Here is an 18189-nt window from a genome sequence, read left to right on the forward strand (position 1 = left end):
ATCCCCAGTACCGGGATCATGCCCTGAGCCAAAGGTAGACACTCAACCACTGGGTCACCCAGGCATCCCTCAAGTCTGTCTTCTTACCCTCATTATAAGCAGAGTGAATTTCTATAATTAAAACAACTATCCTTCCAATTGAGGTATTCCTACATTAACTTAAATAACATATGGGTAGAATAATTTATCTTGCTTATCTTCTTAATTTTTAATTAAAAAAAAAAAAAAACGATATTCACTTCCCCCCTAAAGGCACATCCCTCAGCAGATATAGAGAATCTGACTTTTAGTATGGTAGCTAAGGGAAGAAATAATCTGTGATGAAATAATAGATTTCTAGACACTAATTCAAAGGGATAAATGCACCCCAATGTTTGTAGCAACATTATTTACAATAGCCAAATTACGGAAGCAGCCCAGTAGCCATCAACTGATGAACAGATAAAGAAGATGTGGTATATATACACAATAGAATATTACTCAGCCATAAAAAGGAGTGCAATCTTGCCATTTGCAATGACAGAGATCAGGCTAGAGAGTACTCTGCTAAGTGAAATAAGTTAGTTAGTCAGAGAAAGACAATTACTATATGACCTCACTAATGTGGAATTTAAGGAACAAAACAAATGAGCAAAGGGAAAAAAAATAGAAGGGAGAGAGAGAGAGAAACCAAAAAACAGACTCTTAACTATAGAGAACAATCTGATGGTTACCACAGGGGAGGTGGGTAAGGGGATGGGTGGAATAGGTGATGAGCATTAAGGAGCATTAAGGAGGTACTTGTTATGAGCACCAGATATTGTGCAGAAGTGTTAAATCACTATATTGTACACTTTAAACTAGTATTACACTATTATGCAGTATGTTAACTATACTGGAATTAAAGGGAAAAATAGATTTTCTAAGTGGAAAGATTCACACTCATTACACTTCTTAGTTTCATGTCAAATGAAGTTTCATTTATCTTGTCACAAAAAAAGAAGAAAGGAAGTATGTTAGGTAGTCAGACAAGCAGGTTTGATAAAGTATATAGGGAAAACAGAAAGGCTTTCAGATAGACAAAATCATTCTTACCATTATTTTTGCAATTATTGTTATTTTTTAAGGTTTATTTATTAAGTTACTAGTTTTTATTTATTATAGTTTACTATAGTATATTATTATTAGTTTTTATTTAAATTCCAGTTAGTTAAAAAAATAAATAAGTAAAAAATAAATTCCAGTTAGTTAACATATACTGTAATACTGGTTTCAGGAGTAGAATTTAGTGATTCATCACGTAACATATAACACCCAGTACTCATCACAAGTGCCTTAATGCCGATTCCCCACTCACCTCCCCTCCAGGAGCCCTCAGTTCTCTATAGTAAAGAATTTGTTTTGTGGTTTGTCTTTTTTTTCCCCCTTCCCATATGTTCATCTGTTTTGCATCTTAAATTCCACATATGAGTAAAATCATATAGTATTTGTCTTTCTCTGACTTATCTCACTTAGCATAAAACACTCTAGCTCCATTCACATTGTTGCAAATGGCAGGATTTTAATCTTTTTGATGGCTGTGTAATATTCCATTGCATATATGTACCACATCTTTATTTATTCATCAGTTGATGGACATTTGGGCTCTTTCCATTAATTTGGATATTGTTGATAATGCTGCTATAAACATCAGGGAGCATGTGTTCCTTCAAATCTGTATTTTTGTATTCATTGGGTAAATATCTACTAGTCCAATTGCGGGGTCATAGGGTAGTTCTGTTTTTAACTTTTTGAGGAAACTCAGACTGTTTTCCAGAGTGACAGCACCAGATTGCATTCCCACCAGCAGTGTAAGAGGGTTCCCTTTTTTCTGCATCCTCATCAACATTTGCTGTTTCCTTTGTTTCTAATTTTAGTCATTCTGACAGGTGTGAGGTGGTATCTCAGTGTGGTTTTGGTTTTTATTTCCCTGATGATGAGTGATGTTGAGTTTTTTAAAAATTTTTTGGTGTCTTTCATGTTTTCTTTGGATAAGTCAGACAGACAAAAATATTGATAGGAAATTTATGTAGTGTTTCGCAACATGTGATGTACATATTACTTAGGCTGAACATAAATATATTTATTTTAATATTGACTTATTGAAATGCCTATTAGAAAAATATCACTAGAAAATCAAAGTAATATTTAATGTCTATTGCTGTAGAGTAAAGCTAGAATAATTTAAGTAAAAAAATAAATCACATTAGGAAGTTATTGAATAAATGGTAGTTCAGTTGATATGGAAAAACTATGAAGTTTTTATCTGTGAAGATAGAGCCCACAAATGACTAAAGTTAAAAAACTTTATTATAAATCTGTCATTCAAACTTGGGATGAGAAAACTGGAAAAGCTCTTGGGGATGAAACGATAAAACTATCCTTAAACCTTTTATCCTTACTGATTCCATAAAATTGGACTCATACTGAGGGAAAGAACTTGCACAGTGCATATTTCTACTTAATAAAAGGAACGAATCACCATGAATCAAATACTGCTACAAAAGTAAATGTGCTGATTCCAATTTCTTATCTCCAATAGAATTTAAGAAAAATCCTGACAAATATTTAGGAGATGTGTAGATGACAGTTCAACTGGAAGGTTATTGGACTCAGATCATTTTCCAAACCAGAAAGTTTGTACTAAAAACATAAATATACTATTAACTTATTTCTTTACATTTACTAGGGATAATGAAAGCAAAAGTAATTTATTATCCAGTAAACTCAACCTTCATAAAAATATAAAGTAGGAAAACAGATTTGAGTTTTACTAGGCTTTCACTATTCATTTTCTCTCAGGTGGGAAAACAGAGTCAGCCCAACTCTTGCCGTTTAAGGCAAATCTTCCATGATGGCATTTCTGATTCAAAAAGGTACTAATTTATCAAATTATATTGTACATGTTACAATAACTTATCCTAATTTTTGATAGCTTAGTATATAATTATATACTTTCTTACATTGTCATTAAACTATATCACATATGTAGGCTCTGTTCATCAGGAATTATGGGGGGGGGCAGCACATTAAAAAAAGAACAACTAAGAGTGGCTAAAACCAGAACTATAGTTATTACAGTTAATAAGAAGTCTAGAAATAGGAGCTTAAAGGCTAGTTCAAAAGTTTAATCAAGTTATCAATAACTGGGATCCCTGGGTGGCGCAGCGGTTTGGCGCCTGCGATCCGGAGACCCGGGATCGAATCCCACATCGGGCTCCCGGTGCATGGAGCCTGCTTCTCCCTCTGCCTGTGTCTCTGCCTCTCTCTCTCTCTCTGTGACTATCATAAATAAATTAAAAAAAAATAAAAAAGGTTATCAATAACTTAGGCCTCTTTCCATTTACCCATGTTTGTTGACACATTGGCTTTCATTCTGTTCATTTTAGGCTTATTGCCTTATAGTTGCAAGCTCCAGATATCACATTTATATTCAAAATTAGAAGACAGTAGGGAGAAAGGACTTTTTCCTCCTTAGCTTATGTCTTTGGTGGTGGTACGAAGTGGGAGAGGAAGAGAGAATCTTTCATGCCCAAGGTGGAGCTTGACACATGGCTGATCTTAGAACTCTTGAGATCATGACTGGAACTGAAATCAAGAGTTGGACATTTAATTGACTAAGCCACTTCGGTGCCCCATTAGCCTATGTCTTCTTATTAGGAAATAAAAGTTTGCCTGAAGACCACAGAAGATTTCTTTTGACATTTTATGGGCCAGAAAGGGTTTGCACACCTGTAAGTGCCATTGGAAAAGTTATACATGACAAATAGGAAAGGCAGAAACTGAGGGTTAGCATAGATCAGTTCTGATTTAATACAATATTTGGTACATTGTTCTTCCTCTAATTTGCTGTGATTCTGACAGTAAGAAAGAAAGGCAGAATTGTTGGATAAGCAATAAATTGGGTCTATCACATAAATCTCATACATTCAAGGTGATCTAAGTTCCCTAAGGACAAGAGGATTTTCTTTTTTATTACTGCCAAGGGAAAATAAAATTTTGTAAATACTGAAAAAAATATTGAGTTTAACTAAGATACTTTAAAAAATCAATTTAAATTTAAAAATGAGCATCAGGGGCAGCCTGGGTAGCTCAGTGGTTTAGCGCTGCCTTCAGCCCAGGGCCTGGGCCTGGAGTCCTGGGATCAAGTCCCATGTCAGGCTCCCTGCATGGAGCCTGTTTCTCCCTCTGCCTGTGTCTATGCCTCTCTCCCTCTCTCTCTCTGTCTCTCATGAATAAATACAATCTTAAAAAATAAAAAAATAAAAATGAGCATCAACAAAGTTGATTGACATATCCATTTTTCTATTAATAATCCCATTCATCCACCTACCAATTTATATTGATGTTTGGAGAAGGGAACACATTTATTTTTAGGGAGGAAGGGAATTTCAGCAAAAACAATTTTAAAAAAGGAAGTTGAAAGAATGAACAAAAAAATTTGCAATGATACTGACTTGATTATTCACACAAAGGTGTGTCAAGAGAGCCAGGTATAGTAGATTTCAAACCTAGGTGACTGGAACATCCATGAAGACATAGAAAGAAATGGGGGGAAATACAGGAAATTCCTCCAAATTTTAAAAGGTACACTTTAATATATTAAGTATTTAAAACTCAGAAACATTCATTTTTGTATGTGGATGTTCACTCTGGATTTTAAACATGAGTTAGACTTGCAAATTATGACAAGCATAAAGTAATGTTCTATTAACCATTCTTTAAGCTCTTTGCTTTTATTGAGCCATACCTAATCTGCTCATAAGCCCAGCCAGTGATGTTTCTAGCAATTTGAAATATTGTATTTCGTAGTTCTGGGATTTCTAATTAATTCATTTTTTAATACTTTTTATTCCTCTCCTGAAAATCCCAGGCCTTCACTGAGCACATCCATCTTTTCCTGTACATATTTAACATAAGTAATTATAAAACCTTTGTATATCTGAGTCACCACTGGATCTGTTTCTATTGACTATTCTTCTCTTGAATATGGTGATCCTGCTTTATTTTCATAGGTATAGTAGTTTTTTATTATTAAATTGAAAATTGAAGATAATACTCTGTAGAGATGATAGATTTCGTTAGCATTCTCAGAAGAAATTTTTTTTCTAGCATATATTTGTATTATCTATAGATCACTTACATACTATGGAATGTTTTATTAGGCGTTGTTGGACAGGGCGATTTTGCTTTGCCCTTAATCCATGGCCCTTACTATAAATTTTATTCCTAACATGTGTCCCTTCTAAGGTTTCTACTGAAAGCAAAGTTCCTGTGAAGCCCCTCCAATTAGGTAGGATGTCAACACAAAACTCTTACTCCCTGGTGTGGAAGCAGATGAAATCTCTTCTCATAGTTAGGCCTTTAATCTGTTGCTTTCCCTGCCCAAAATTGGGAATTCCTTCAGGAAAGACTAGTTAAATGTGGATCTCTCCAGGTTTCTTTCCTTTCAAGGGTTCTATTTATTTCTATTTTTCTTTGTTTCTGGTGTCTAATGCTTTCAAACAAAATTTTCTTAAACTTTTGTCAAGAGTTCATAATCACTTCAATAAGAAGGTAGGTAGGCTAGTAGAACCCCATTTTGTTTTCAGATGTGATGATGGTGTTGTGGTTTTGTTAAAAGAGGAACATTCTTTAACAAATATATACTGAAATACTTTTAAAGGAAATGCATATGTCCAGGATTTGCTTCAAAATATTATGGAAACAATGATTAGATGAGGGAGTTGATAGGTAAAAATTAGCTATTGTTTGATGGTTCTTGGTTTCGGTGATTGATAGGTAAGGATTAAATATTCTCTTCTGCTACCTACAGATAGCACCAAAATTGATATAATAATTATTTTAAAATCCTATCTATTATGTGAAGGCCTATTTCAAGGGACAATTTAAGGAACAGAAATAGGAACAAATACAGAGCAGGAAAAGGGCAGTTCGTTAGAGAAGAAAGTCATTCATCCATCAGATAGTAGTAAATTAAAAAAATACTCATGCATATGTACACATGCACACCTATACACATTTAAATAAAGCCTCCACAGGTACCTGTAAACACACACAAAATTGTATTTCTTCTTTTTTTTTCCTGTATGTTTAATATTATTCCAATATTTTAAAAAAGTTATAAACATATAAATGCTTTTTGTGTTAAATGCTTCTATTATTGCTTAAGATTAGTACTTATGAGGTAATATCAAATAGAAAGAAAATAAATATAAATCTGTATCTTTTAGTTTGAGTAATGTTGGGTAATTTTTTTGTATGAAATAGTACTGACCAGAAAACCACACTATTCTTTAATCTGCTAACAATTTTAAATAATTTTTCTTTAGATACTTAAAATACTGTCATGAAATTTATATTTTGGTGGTTTTTATTTTTCTTTTCAAGATCTTGGACATTGCCAGAAAGAATTAAAACACAATAACAAGTTGACAATTAGAGAGTGCGTGATTTATTCATATAATTCTACCAAGTTGACACATTTCTAAAAAATACTTTTTAAAATCCTGAAAATAGAATCCAACCATGCATAGCACTGCAAAACCTATGTTATAGAATATTAAACTAAAGAAGACAAAAGTTTCTAAGGTATCAGTGTTCTAAGATAGCAGGAAAATACTGCTAAGACTGCATTAAAGAAAAAAAAACAAACCATTTTTCTTTAAAAATACCAACAATAGTTAGAGTAAAATTTTTATGAGGATATTCGTAAAAGGGACAGACAGAAAATATCCAAATATCAGCCAACAGAAATAGATTTTTTTCTTCTGCTTCAACTGCAGCAACTAGTTGAATTCCTGAATATGGTAATATGAAACTGGTAACATGGAGACTCAAACAAAGAAGAGAGAAGGATTCTCCTCACCTCTACAATGCAAGAAAACTGATTTGAGTTGTCACACTTTGGAACTACAAATTGAGATTACCCTTCCTTTAACATTTTAGAATCATTTTTCTTTGAAAGTATTCAAAATCAAGGCCAAAACAATCATTTTGGTTTTGATGGGGTAATTTAGCCATGAAAGAAAGAAACCCTACACATGTGCTCATTAAAAATCCTTTATTAAAAACACCAGAAATCAACTTGAGTTAACTTATAGAAATATAACAGAAACATTATGAAGATTCAAAGTGCTTTCCATTTTCCAAGGGTGAGAATACAACAAGGCCACAGAAATAAATGTGAAGAGGGAATGGAAAGGTACCTGCAACACTGGACTTATTTTTACCTCTATTCTTTTCTCTGAACAATTAGGTAATTTTTCTTTTTTGCTTCTGATTGACAAATAAGGGTTGCATCATAGGAGCTCAGGAAAGAGAATATAACTGGCCCAGTTTGAGTTAGTCATCTTTTCCCAAGCTGAAGTCAAGTGAGTCCAGGAGAATAGTCTTTTATTTCAAAATTAACTGTAGCATCCCATTCCTATACGTAAAAGTGTTCATAAATGTATTATAATGAGCCTAGACAGCATTGTAAAAAGTTACCTAGTTCAATGGATACAAGCTGTGAAAACTTAAGCTACTTTTGCATGTGTCTTTCTTTTTCATTCTTTATTTTTTTAATAGAAACAGTATTTGGATTTAGAAAGATGTAATAAAGGAAAGTGTCATAAGCAGAGAAATTTTTGATATGGATCACAGGTCAAAAATAGTGAGATAAGGAATTGAGGGTCTGGATGGGGAGATTACCAAAAGAATTGCTGTGAAGAACGATGTGGCCACAGTGGTTTTTTACCCAAGAACAATAAGCTTGGTCAGTGAAAATGAAGCCCAGAAACAGTCACAGCCAGTCTGCGGGGTGGATCTGTAACACCAGCAATTACTGAGGTGGGACCAAGTCATCAAGACTGAGCCAAGAGACCAGACCCCAAGGTCACCACTGAGCTAAGAGACCAGACCTCAAGGTCTTTGACTAGCTGGTGAAAAAGCTAGTTGCTCAGGAATAGAGCTCAATTAACTGCACCCCTTGGACACCACCAGTGAACACAAATACCAGATGAGTCATTCTGAAAAGAGATCAGTAGTAAGTAAACTCCAGGCAGCTTTTTCTCCATGAAACACAATAAAGATCTTTCACTTACATCCAGATGCTGTCTCTGGAAAGGCTGCATCAGGGGTGAGGATGGCGAGGGGGGAGATGAAGCAGCCCTAACAGGAGCTTGACTTCTAACCTGGCTAAATATTTAACGGAGAGGGTCTAGTTAAACTTGGAAGATACTGTTAAATTGGAAGGTACTCAGATATTGCTGATAAACAAGTTTCTCTCTGCTGCCTAGAAGGATAACAATCTATGAAAAAGTTTAGGTTAGTTACATAAAATAATTTGGCTATGATTTTTGTACACACCTGAGTGTATGTACACTTTTACAACCCAGTTACATTGATAAAAGCCTAACAACCTGGATCTAAAGTACAAAAAGTGAACATAATTTAAAAGAGGAGGAAGGAAATAATAGGCAAAGGAAAGGATATGAAAATGTCATGACAAACAAATATCTATAGCAGAAGACACAGGGGGTATCATAAGGAAGAACCAGCTGAATCATGTCTTACAAAGGCAGGTGAGATGAAAATGAAGGGTAGTTAAATTTACTCCTAAAAATCCTTGGGAAGGCAATTGTGGGGTTCCTGTATCATCTCTCAGTAAAGATAATTCAAGAATGTCTTATAAAGTCCTAAGTCTAGCTGCTAGAATCCCCCTAGCTCACAGATTATCAAAGACATTACAAAACATCAATTTCTATATTAAATATCTTAAGAGAAATTTTTCTAAATGAGGAAATTTGCACTTCTGCATTTGACAGAATGTGGCTACAAGTGACTAATTAAATCCCAATTTTTTTTTGATCGTGCATTTTCAAGAACTGTTGCAGATAGATAAAATGCATTGCAAAATTATTTCCCATTGAAAATCTAGTACAAATATTAATTTTACAGTTTAAAAAGTTGAATTCATGTAAGGCATTTAATTAAATATTGACATTTTAATTTTTCAACTTACTGTATTTTGAAGTCAATATGTTTTAATTCAAGGGTCAAATACGTTCAGAGTAAATAGCTGAATTACTCCAAAGCCTGTACATAGCTTGCTTCCAAGGTAAATCAGCATTGAGTCCAATGCAGCCAACATCAAGAAGAACACTAGCAACCACCACAAAAATCACTTTAGTGCAATTTACATTGAGTTTGGGAGTCATGTCGTAAAATGTAGATATAGATATATAGATATATACATATGTATATATATATATATAGTTATCTTAAATACTAGAATTATATACATATGTTTATCTTACATACTAAAATTAAATACAAAAGGCTGAATAGTCAAACTAAACTACACATGTAGGAAATCCAACCACTTCAGAGAGCAACAGATACCCCACATCTCAGCCTCCTTTGGCCCATACATGTATCCACTGAAACGGTAGGCAAAATCACCTGCACAACTTACATGGTTGGCTTTTCTTCAGCTTCTCTCTGCTGATTTCTCTCTTTCACTCTCTCCCCTTGTCTCCCTATTGTGTGCAATATAGTTTACTCTGGAACTCCAAGGTGAAATCTGAGGATCTACAAGAAAGTCAGGGAGAGCAAACACAAGTGGGGGGTCTCAAGGATAATTCATAAAGAAGCGACCTTTTGAGAGTGGCATTAAAGGAAAAGTAAAATTTTCACAGTATTTTTTTCCAGGAGGGTTGGCATTCTTGGTGATAAAAGAGCATAAACAATGGAATAAAGGCAGCAAAGGCTGTGTATTTTTGAAGAGTAGCGGGATCAGAGCATGTTCAGAGCAACAGCAGGAAATAAGGTTGGAAAAAAAAAAAGAGTTCAAAACAGAACACAGAGATTTTTTTTCTAGTATTATTCCGTACTATTTGGAGGTATGTTAAGGACAAATGTTTTCATTGCCTCTCCTGCAGCTTTTGAACCCTGTCTGAGTTCCTAACTTCAAGTTTGATGATTTTATTAAGGCTAGTAATTACTACTTGTTGCATTTCACATTCCACAATGCCTTGCCTTCAAAGTCGCCTAATTAATACCAAGGCTGACTTCCACATGCCTTGCTTTACTCATCTGATGGTGTTTGCTCTAGGGCTCCTTGCAACTTGCAACAGTGATACTGGGAAGCAGAATAAAAGGGGAGAAGGAACTGTCACTATTACTGTAGGACACACTAAAAAATAAAATCTGAAGATCACGTGCATACATCAGCTATAAATACCTCTTCAATGACAGTAAGCTGGAGGAGTTCAACCTTTCCCCTTTCTAAATGATCTTTCATACTTTCCGTCAAGGCAACGTTAGTCTGCTGGTGAGTGCTAACCAGTAGGGAAGTTAAGACAAGCATTCCTTTGCAAAGCTTCAGATTGTGAATCCTAGGATGGAGCCGCTCAGACGGAAAGGCCTGTTTCCATGGCAACAGGAGCAGTTCCTATTGTTTCAGTTTGTCACTCATCACAGCGATGTTTGCCTTGGAGACTGTGCTAAGCATTTCTAGCCGCATTTTGTTGTGGATTCAAGAGATTGGATGGCAATGCTGCTATGGTTACCAGAGTTTTTGTCTTAGGGGAGATCCTAGAATAAAGGTTCCAACAGAAATTTTAAATAATTAGTAGTGGAATAAAAAGAAAAGAAGTTGTGATAACTAACTTCCTCCTGGGACAACGGTAGCAAAGTCTGACTTCCTTGTGTGTGTATGTATGTGTATGCGTGTGCTTATGATGATGAGGTGGTGGGAAGTGAGAAGTGGGAAAGGGTAAGATTAGAACAAGAAATAAAGAGAACATAAAATGATCATCTACCATTCCTTTTAAAAATAAGAAGAGAGAAGAGAAATGGCTCGAAATATGTACAATAAACATTCACATATTCAAGGAATTCCTTTCATCAGTCACTATATAACTAATTCAAATGAATTTCTCCCCACATTCATAAAAATAATCCATTTCCCAGCCAGACCATGACCCCTTCCCTAGCGCTGGTCACTTAGGGTGTTGAAAGGACATACAAAAACAGAAAGAAAGAAAAAAAAAAAACAAAAAACAGAAAAACTTCAAGTCAATGACACGGACACTTTAAAGACATTATTACATTATTTGCTCCTTATTCTCACTCTTCATGAGTCTAGAGATTGAAGCAAAGAAACAGCCATAGAAAAGCCTCAACCAATATTGTCTTCTTTTTTCCAATTATATAGTTACTATTACAACTCCAGAGTAGCAGACCACTGCAAACATGATAGCCATTAGCAAAAATTTATTTTATAAAAAATTACTAAAAATAAAATAATAATATGTTCAGAGATGTATTTTGATTATATGATTTCATCTTAGTATTTCTCTTACATCAAAAGATTCTACAACATGATAAGGATTTAGGCAAGTGCATTATTTGCATTGTTTCACTTAAATTTCATTAAGAACTTCTAAGGGAATTATCAGTATTTCTATTTTCAGAGAGACTACAGCTAGTTGGTAGAACTATATGTTAGACATAGAGTCCCACTACTTCATCTTTCCAAGGATAGAACATTCCCATTTTTCAAATCACCCCAAATCAGAACCATACTATATGTACACCTATATTGTTACTGGAACCTGAGAGACCTGTGAATTATCAAGAAGTTGTCAAGAACTGAACAGTATTTTAAATGTCTGTAAATAGTGATGATTTTCCACTTCATTTGTGGCTTTTGACAAATCATCTATTTATGTAGTTACAACGCATTCTTTCAATCTTAGCAAACTTTAATCAGCAATGAACTATTCTGTGACAAATTCTTTAATAGATTATGAATATATGATACTCATTATTTTCCCAGAATATTCTTTTGGGAAATATAGCATGAGATATTTAACTAGATTTAATCATTTGCCTAAAAGTTGAATGGATGCAGCCAAGGTTGATGGGGCACAAAACAGCAGGGAGACATCTGGAGAAGAAACTGGTTCTGATCATAGGGTAGATTGTTCACCCCAATGAAATGGGAAACTTGTTCTACCTCTCTAAGGACCTACACAACAGTGTATGTCCTCCATAAATTGTATCTCTAAATTCCTATACTTACTGGAATGGATCTGTAAGAAAATTCATCTTTCCCTTTTTTTCTTTTCCTAGATTTTGGTCACCCTGCAGTAAAAATACTTCTTAAATGCTATTTTTCTTCCATAAACTTTATTCACAGCATAAATAAGTTCAGAGCTTTTGAAAGGTTGTAGCTTGAAATTCAAGACTATTTACAAGATGTAGTCAAAGAACATACGGTTCAGGAATCACATTAATTGCAGGTGTTGAGAAAACATTTCCATTCTGGACAGTTTTTGAAGATACTGGATGCATGTATGTGCACGCATATGTGTAGTCATAATTGTGTGTGTATGTAAATATATGCATAGCTAGTATCAAGTTTTCAGATTTTAACCAGAAGGATAATGAAAGCTTGCATTAGTGCCTTTTGCATAGATAGCATTCTGCAGCTATTTTTTTAATGCACGAATAAATGAATGTCAAGAGAAAGGGATGAATATCGCTTGACTGCCTTAGTGAAAATGGAAAGTTATTATAGGGCTTAACGCAGAGTTTAAGATTCTCATGATCATTTTTCTTTATTGTATTTCTCATTTGCTTAATATTCTAGTTGCTTATACATTTTATGATTAAAAGGTGATTATTTTGTTATAAACAAATAGTACTCAAGATCTATTTTATGCCTTGAATACATACATTATTGAAGTTGGCAAATTATATACTCTCTGCCTTCTATCCAGTGCCACCTACTTGTAACATTCATAGGTTTATTCTTTCATGTGAGAATTATTTATGAAGGCCTTCTCTATGCACTAAGTTGGGTACTGATGGAGGAGAGATGGTCTGGCCATACATACATCTTTGAATGTTCACCCAGAGTACTGTGATTAAAGATTAATATGTATTAAATTACCTTAATTGATGAATATATTAAGATTAATCAGAAGTATATTCCTGCTTTAAAAAAATAAGTCTAACTTGTAACTTCCGAGGATGAACTTGTGTCATCTGATCACCCACAAACTCTTACTAAGCATCAATTATGTGAGTGAGGATTTATTGTGGAGAATAGAGACATGAATCAAAGAATGTCTTCCAGAACATGCACTGTTCCATGACCTGCCCAGTGTCCCAGTCTTGACTTCTGACATTCTATCACCATGGTAGAACATTCTTCTCCTATTTTTCTGTGTGATATTTACTCTATCTTTAAGACTCAACTAAAAAGTTACTTCCCTTTGATGCTTTCCATGGCATTTTGCTCTCCAAAGAAACGTACATGCCACCCTTTCTCTTCCTTTCCATAGCAATCCAACTGCAAATCTATCATGGAAGACGCCGAGTTGATATTCTAATTTTTTTAGATAATTTTAAATACATATGCAGTTATAAGAAATAATATGGGGAGATACCATGTACTCTTTACTCAATTTCCTTTCATTACAATATCTTACTATTTACAATATCACAACTAGAATATTGACATTGATACAGTCAAGATACAGAACATTTCTATCAACAGAAGGATAAATACAACCACATCAGCATCCCACCCACATCTTTATTCTCTCCTCAACTCCATTTCTATAATTTTATCTTTTCAATAATGCTATATAAATGGATATATGGCATCATATATATAATATGTAAATAGACACATATAGATAGTATACAAATATATAATCATATTATTATGTATCTATATTATTATATATCTATATAATATATAAGTGGATTTATAAGAATAAATAATAGTATGTAATCTTTTGAGATGCTTTTTAACTAAGCACACTTCTCTGAAAGTCATCCAGGTTGTGTGGCTGTACCAATAATACTGCTGTATTACTGTGTTTCATCATTCACCTGTTGAAAGACATCTGGGCTATTTCCAGTTTTTGACTACTAGGAATAAAACTGCTATAAACATTCATGTACGGGTTTTTGAATGAACTTAAATTTTCATTCTCTGGAATAAATGCTGAAAATTGCACTTGCTGGGTCATATGGTAGTTACATTTATGTATTTAAGAACTTGCCAAGTTATTTTCTAGAGTGGCCATATCATTTTATATCCCCACTAGCGATGCATGAATGCTCTAGTTCTCTGCATTCTTCTCAGCATTTGGTGTTGGCACCATTGTTTATTTTTTAGTCATTCTGACTGAAAACAAAACAAAACAAAAACAATGTAAACAGACTAATCACAAAACAATATAAGAAATGCTAAGGTAGGGGGCGCCTGGGTGGTTCAGTAAGTTAAGTGTGTGACTCTTTTTTTTTTTTTAGTGTGTGACTCTTGATCTCAGCTCAGGTCGTGAGTTCAAGCTCTAAGTGGAGCCTATAGAAAGAAAGAAAGAAAGAAAGAAAGAAAGAAAGAAAGAAAGAAAGAAAGAAAGAAAGAAAGACAGACAAAGGTAGAAATAAAGATAGGGTTCAAAGAAACCATGTAGACAAAGCCTAGAATTCAATCTTCAGTGGGGATTTAAAGAAACCTACTGAGATAAGAAGCTAAGTAGGTGGAGTATAGAGGATAAATACAACCCATCCAGGAGAAAAGATAAAGGAAATGCACTTTTCCCAGGCAAAGTGGGGAAATGTTTGCTTGGGATGTTATCAGGCAATGAGGAATTTGAGGAGGAGAAGAGGAGAATGGTAGGAGAAATCAAATAACAAAGAACCTTGTATATCTTGTTGAGACTTGGCCTTCATCCAGACAAAAAAGGCTTGAGATAGAAATAATGATCTCATTTGGAAACACAAATACTTCTTCCCAATTGGCACCATCTTAATTTAGACAATTAACATGTGAGCAGGAAAAGAATACCCAAGAAGGAGACAGAGGAGGAGTGGTCAGTGATAGTAAATGAATCCTTTGTAGGCAGAAAGCTGAAGGATACCAAGTGCAGTTGGAATCCAACGAGGGGTTTAGAGTAAGGGTCAGCAAACTACATGTGTGAGCCACATCCAGCCCACTACCCACCATTGTAAATAAAGTATTATTGGAACACAGCCACATCCATTCATTTATATATTGTCTGTGGGTGTTTTCACATATGATAGCAAAGTTGAGTAGTTGAGACAGATACCCTCTATCCCACAAAATCAAAAATATCTACTATCTGGTTCTTTATAAAAAGCATTTGCTGATCCTTTGTTTAAAGCAAAGGCACAGATGATTAAAAAAAAGATCAAGTGTCCTCTGGATTTATTAGTAAGTAGGTTTTTGGTGACTCTGAGAGCAGTTTTCAGTGAAACAGTTGGTGCTGAACATGAAGAATGGGATAAAAGGAAATATAGAGAATAAATGCAGACAACTCTTTCATAATATATTCATCTTCCCATCGTCAACTCACTCTTGCCCCAATCTCCACAATTAAAATGTATTATCTCCATTCGTGGATGAGGAAACAGTGATTCAGAGATTTTTAACAATTTGGCCAAAGTTGCACAGCAAGTAGATAGGGATCAGAACTGAAATCTGATTATATTTAATCAAAATCCAAATTCTTTCTGCTGGACTGTATTTCCCCTAGAACTTAAGATTCATGAAATTATCTTAGATTCTAAAGCTTGTGAACATAGAAGCCAAAGTATTCTTGTGGTGAAAAGGACATCGTGAAACCTCATCTGTTATTCCTGCCGATAGGTACACTAAAGGAGTAAGATCATTTACTAACTATGTTCAATTAATCCTAAGTCATTCTCTCTCCAAATATAAAGGATTCTTACTCCCCAGACCCTTCTAATTTTCTGAAACTGTCTACTCAGAGTAAGTTTGGTAGATGTAATGGAGATCACTTACAATAGCATCTGTTCTAAAATATTTTGCACAGCAAAGGCAATGAATAAATGGAATCTTATAAGTTAATAGCTATTAAGGGAACAATAATAACAACAATAACAATAGGGAGAGGGAAACATTTCTAACAAAAGGAACAGAGAGACCTGGTAGACCTGAACTTCACTATCTTATAAAGCTTTACATTAAAAAAACCTGATTAAAAGGATATGAAAATGTTTTCCTAATGTGCAATTGATTATTTCCCAAATTCATAGTCTTATGTTATAGGAGACATTAGTTTCACTTTTTCCTCATTTCTTTTTCCAATTGCTGACCAACAATTTTAGGTAAGATAAGCAGGACAGAGAGAGAGGGCTGCTATCCTATATGTCACCCTTCATTACAAATCACTTGAAAGCAGTGGTATCCTATCTATCCTTATCCTTGGTAAGGATAATTTTGCTCTAGGGACACTTGGCTATGTCTAGAGACATTTTTCGTTGTCACATCCTGAGACAAAAGAAAGTGCTACTAGTATCTACAGGGCAGATGCCAAGAGATGCTATAACACATCCCACAGTGTACAGAATAGAGGATGGTCCTCCATACCGAAAAGTCTGCTGGCTTAGAATGTCACTAGTGCCCAGATTGAAAAATCCTGCTTCAGAGGAACACCATGTGGCACATTGGCATTTCAGTCAATGACACAGTCACCAATATTCCAAACATACTAATTATACATAGGCAACCATTATTTGCAAAGTCATAAAGTATAATTCTTAAGCTATCAAAGTTGGAAAAGATAACCTAAATGGAAAATGAAATGAGGACAATTCAAAGAAAAATATAGTGTATTCTATCAGTATTACCAAGTATAATGTTTAATAGAAACTGGCCCTTCTCTTAAAAGATGGCATTACACCCATGTATGACTATATACAAATACCTTTTGGACCAGTAGCCTGGAACTACATAAAAACCGTACAATAAGGACCTATATGAGGCATGTTGCCAATTTATCCACAAAGAGAGAGATAAATGTGTGATCTTAAAGGTATTTGTCACACAAGCTACAGCTGTGTATAACTAATACCTAATTGCTCATCTAGAACATATTATCTATCAGGCAGAACAAAAGTGGGTAATTTGCTATCATCTACTGAGATGATTTACCAAATTACTGTATAACAATACACTTAGCTCATATTACACTTATGACACTAAACCAATCAAACCCCAGTATAGTCAGATATAATGGTGATTTGACCTAACTTTCCTTTGTGAGTTTTAGAAAATATACTCCAAGGGAATAAATCAAAGATATTATAAAAACCTCAGCTATAAACTGAAATTTACATCTGAATTTTTCCAGAACTACTATAAAGATTTCAATAAAGTTTGGTACTCAAAAATTGTAATATGGGAAAATGCCAGTAATAATTTTAAACATGAATTAAATTTGCCATTGCATTGGTTACTATTATAAAACAAATTACATACCAATATTAGTGTGTAATTTAATTTGAACAGAAATTTACCTTCTTGGATCTTAATAATAAACTCTACAAAGAGAAATGGAGAAAAATCTGATAGTTGACTTTGTCATCAAGTGAGCACTAGAAACACACTCTGGTGAACTGGATCATTGCTCTCACTCCTGTCTTATCTTAGAGTTATAGATTCTATGCTCTTTGTCATATGACCTTGCATCACTTCTCACTAATGTGAGTAGAATATGTTTCCTCACTCAAATTATGTTGAGTTTAGACACATGACTTGCTTTGCCTACTAGGATGTGGGTTAAAGTGACCAAGTCCTAGCTATAAGCTGAAGACATAAAAGGCATTTCATAATTCTGCTCACCCTTTTTGTTTTTATGTCACTTACCAGTAGAGAAATATGCCTCACATACCTATTAACTAATTAGTTAGAAACATGTAAGGCTGACCCACAGACTTGAAAACCAGAAAAAATATTTGTTTCAAGTCAATGGGATTTTTTAGGTTGTTTGTTAGGCGGCAAAAACTGACTATGACACTTACTAAAGACTTCCTTAGCAATGTTAATACTATGAATGGTTGATGCTTAACTCCCCAATATTTGTTTCCCTGATTTTCAACAGGACACCCACCTTCAGTTCATAAAGTTTAGCAAGAAGTACTGGGCATGAACAAGGTGCTGATATTCCTCTGAGCACATGATTTGATTTCCACCTTTGATGCATGATTTTAGAAGGGCCAATAAGAATATATCTCAGAACTTTTGGAAGACCTACCAAAAAATAATTTTACTGTTTCCTCCTCGTCTTTTACTAAAATGGGAAGCTTAGGATACTACAGACATCTTGTCCACATAAAAGA

The 18189-nt window shown here is 34.4% G+C and overlaps 2 long non-coding RNA genes across 12 annotated transcripts in view; one reads left to right on the forward strand and one right to left on the reverse strand.

Moving 5' to 3' along the window:
* Nucleotides 1–18189, forward strand: part of LOC144289704 (uncharacterized) — a 285074-nt gene that overhangs the window by 174086 nt on the left and 92799 nt on the right. The gene's annotated exons all lie outside the window — the stretch shown is intronic.
* Nucleotides 1–18189, reverse strand: part of LOC144289702 (uncharacterized) — a 175398-nt gene that overhangs the window by 2309 nt on the left and 154900 nt on the right. For 9 of the 11 annotated variants that reach the window (XR_013357608.1, XR_013357604.1, XR_013357605.1 and 6 more), the window contains one exon: nucleotides 9476–9591. The exons of 1 other annotated variant lie outside the window; for it this stretch is intronic. This is a non-coding gene — a long non-coding RNA (uncharacterized LOC144289702). Of the gene's footprint in view, nucleotides 1–9028; nucleotides 9163–9475; nucleotides 9592–18189 lie in introns of those variants that run through there. One more of the 11 variants, XR_013357614.1, reaches the window with a different exon arrangement.

The sequence above is a fragment of the Canis aureus genome, chromosome 19, assembly GCF_053574225.1.
Source record: "Canis aureus isolate CA01 chromosome 19, VMU_Caureus_v.1.0, whole genome shotgun sequence".
Classification (NCBI taxonomy): Eukaryota; Metazoa; Chordata; class Mammalia; order Carnivora; family Canidae; genus Canis; species Canis aureus.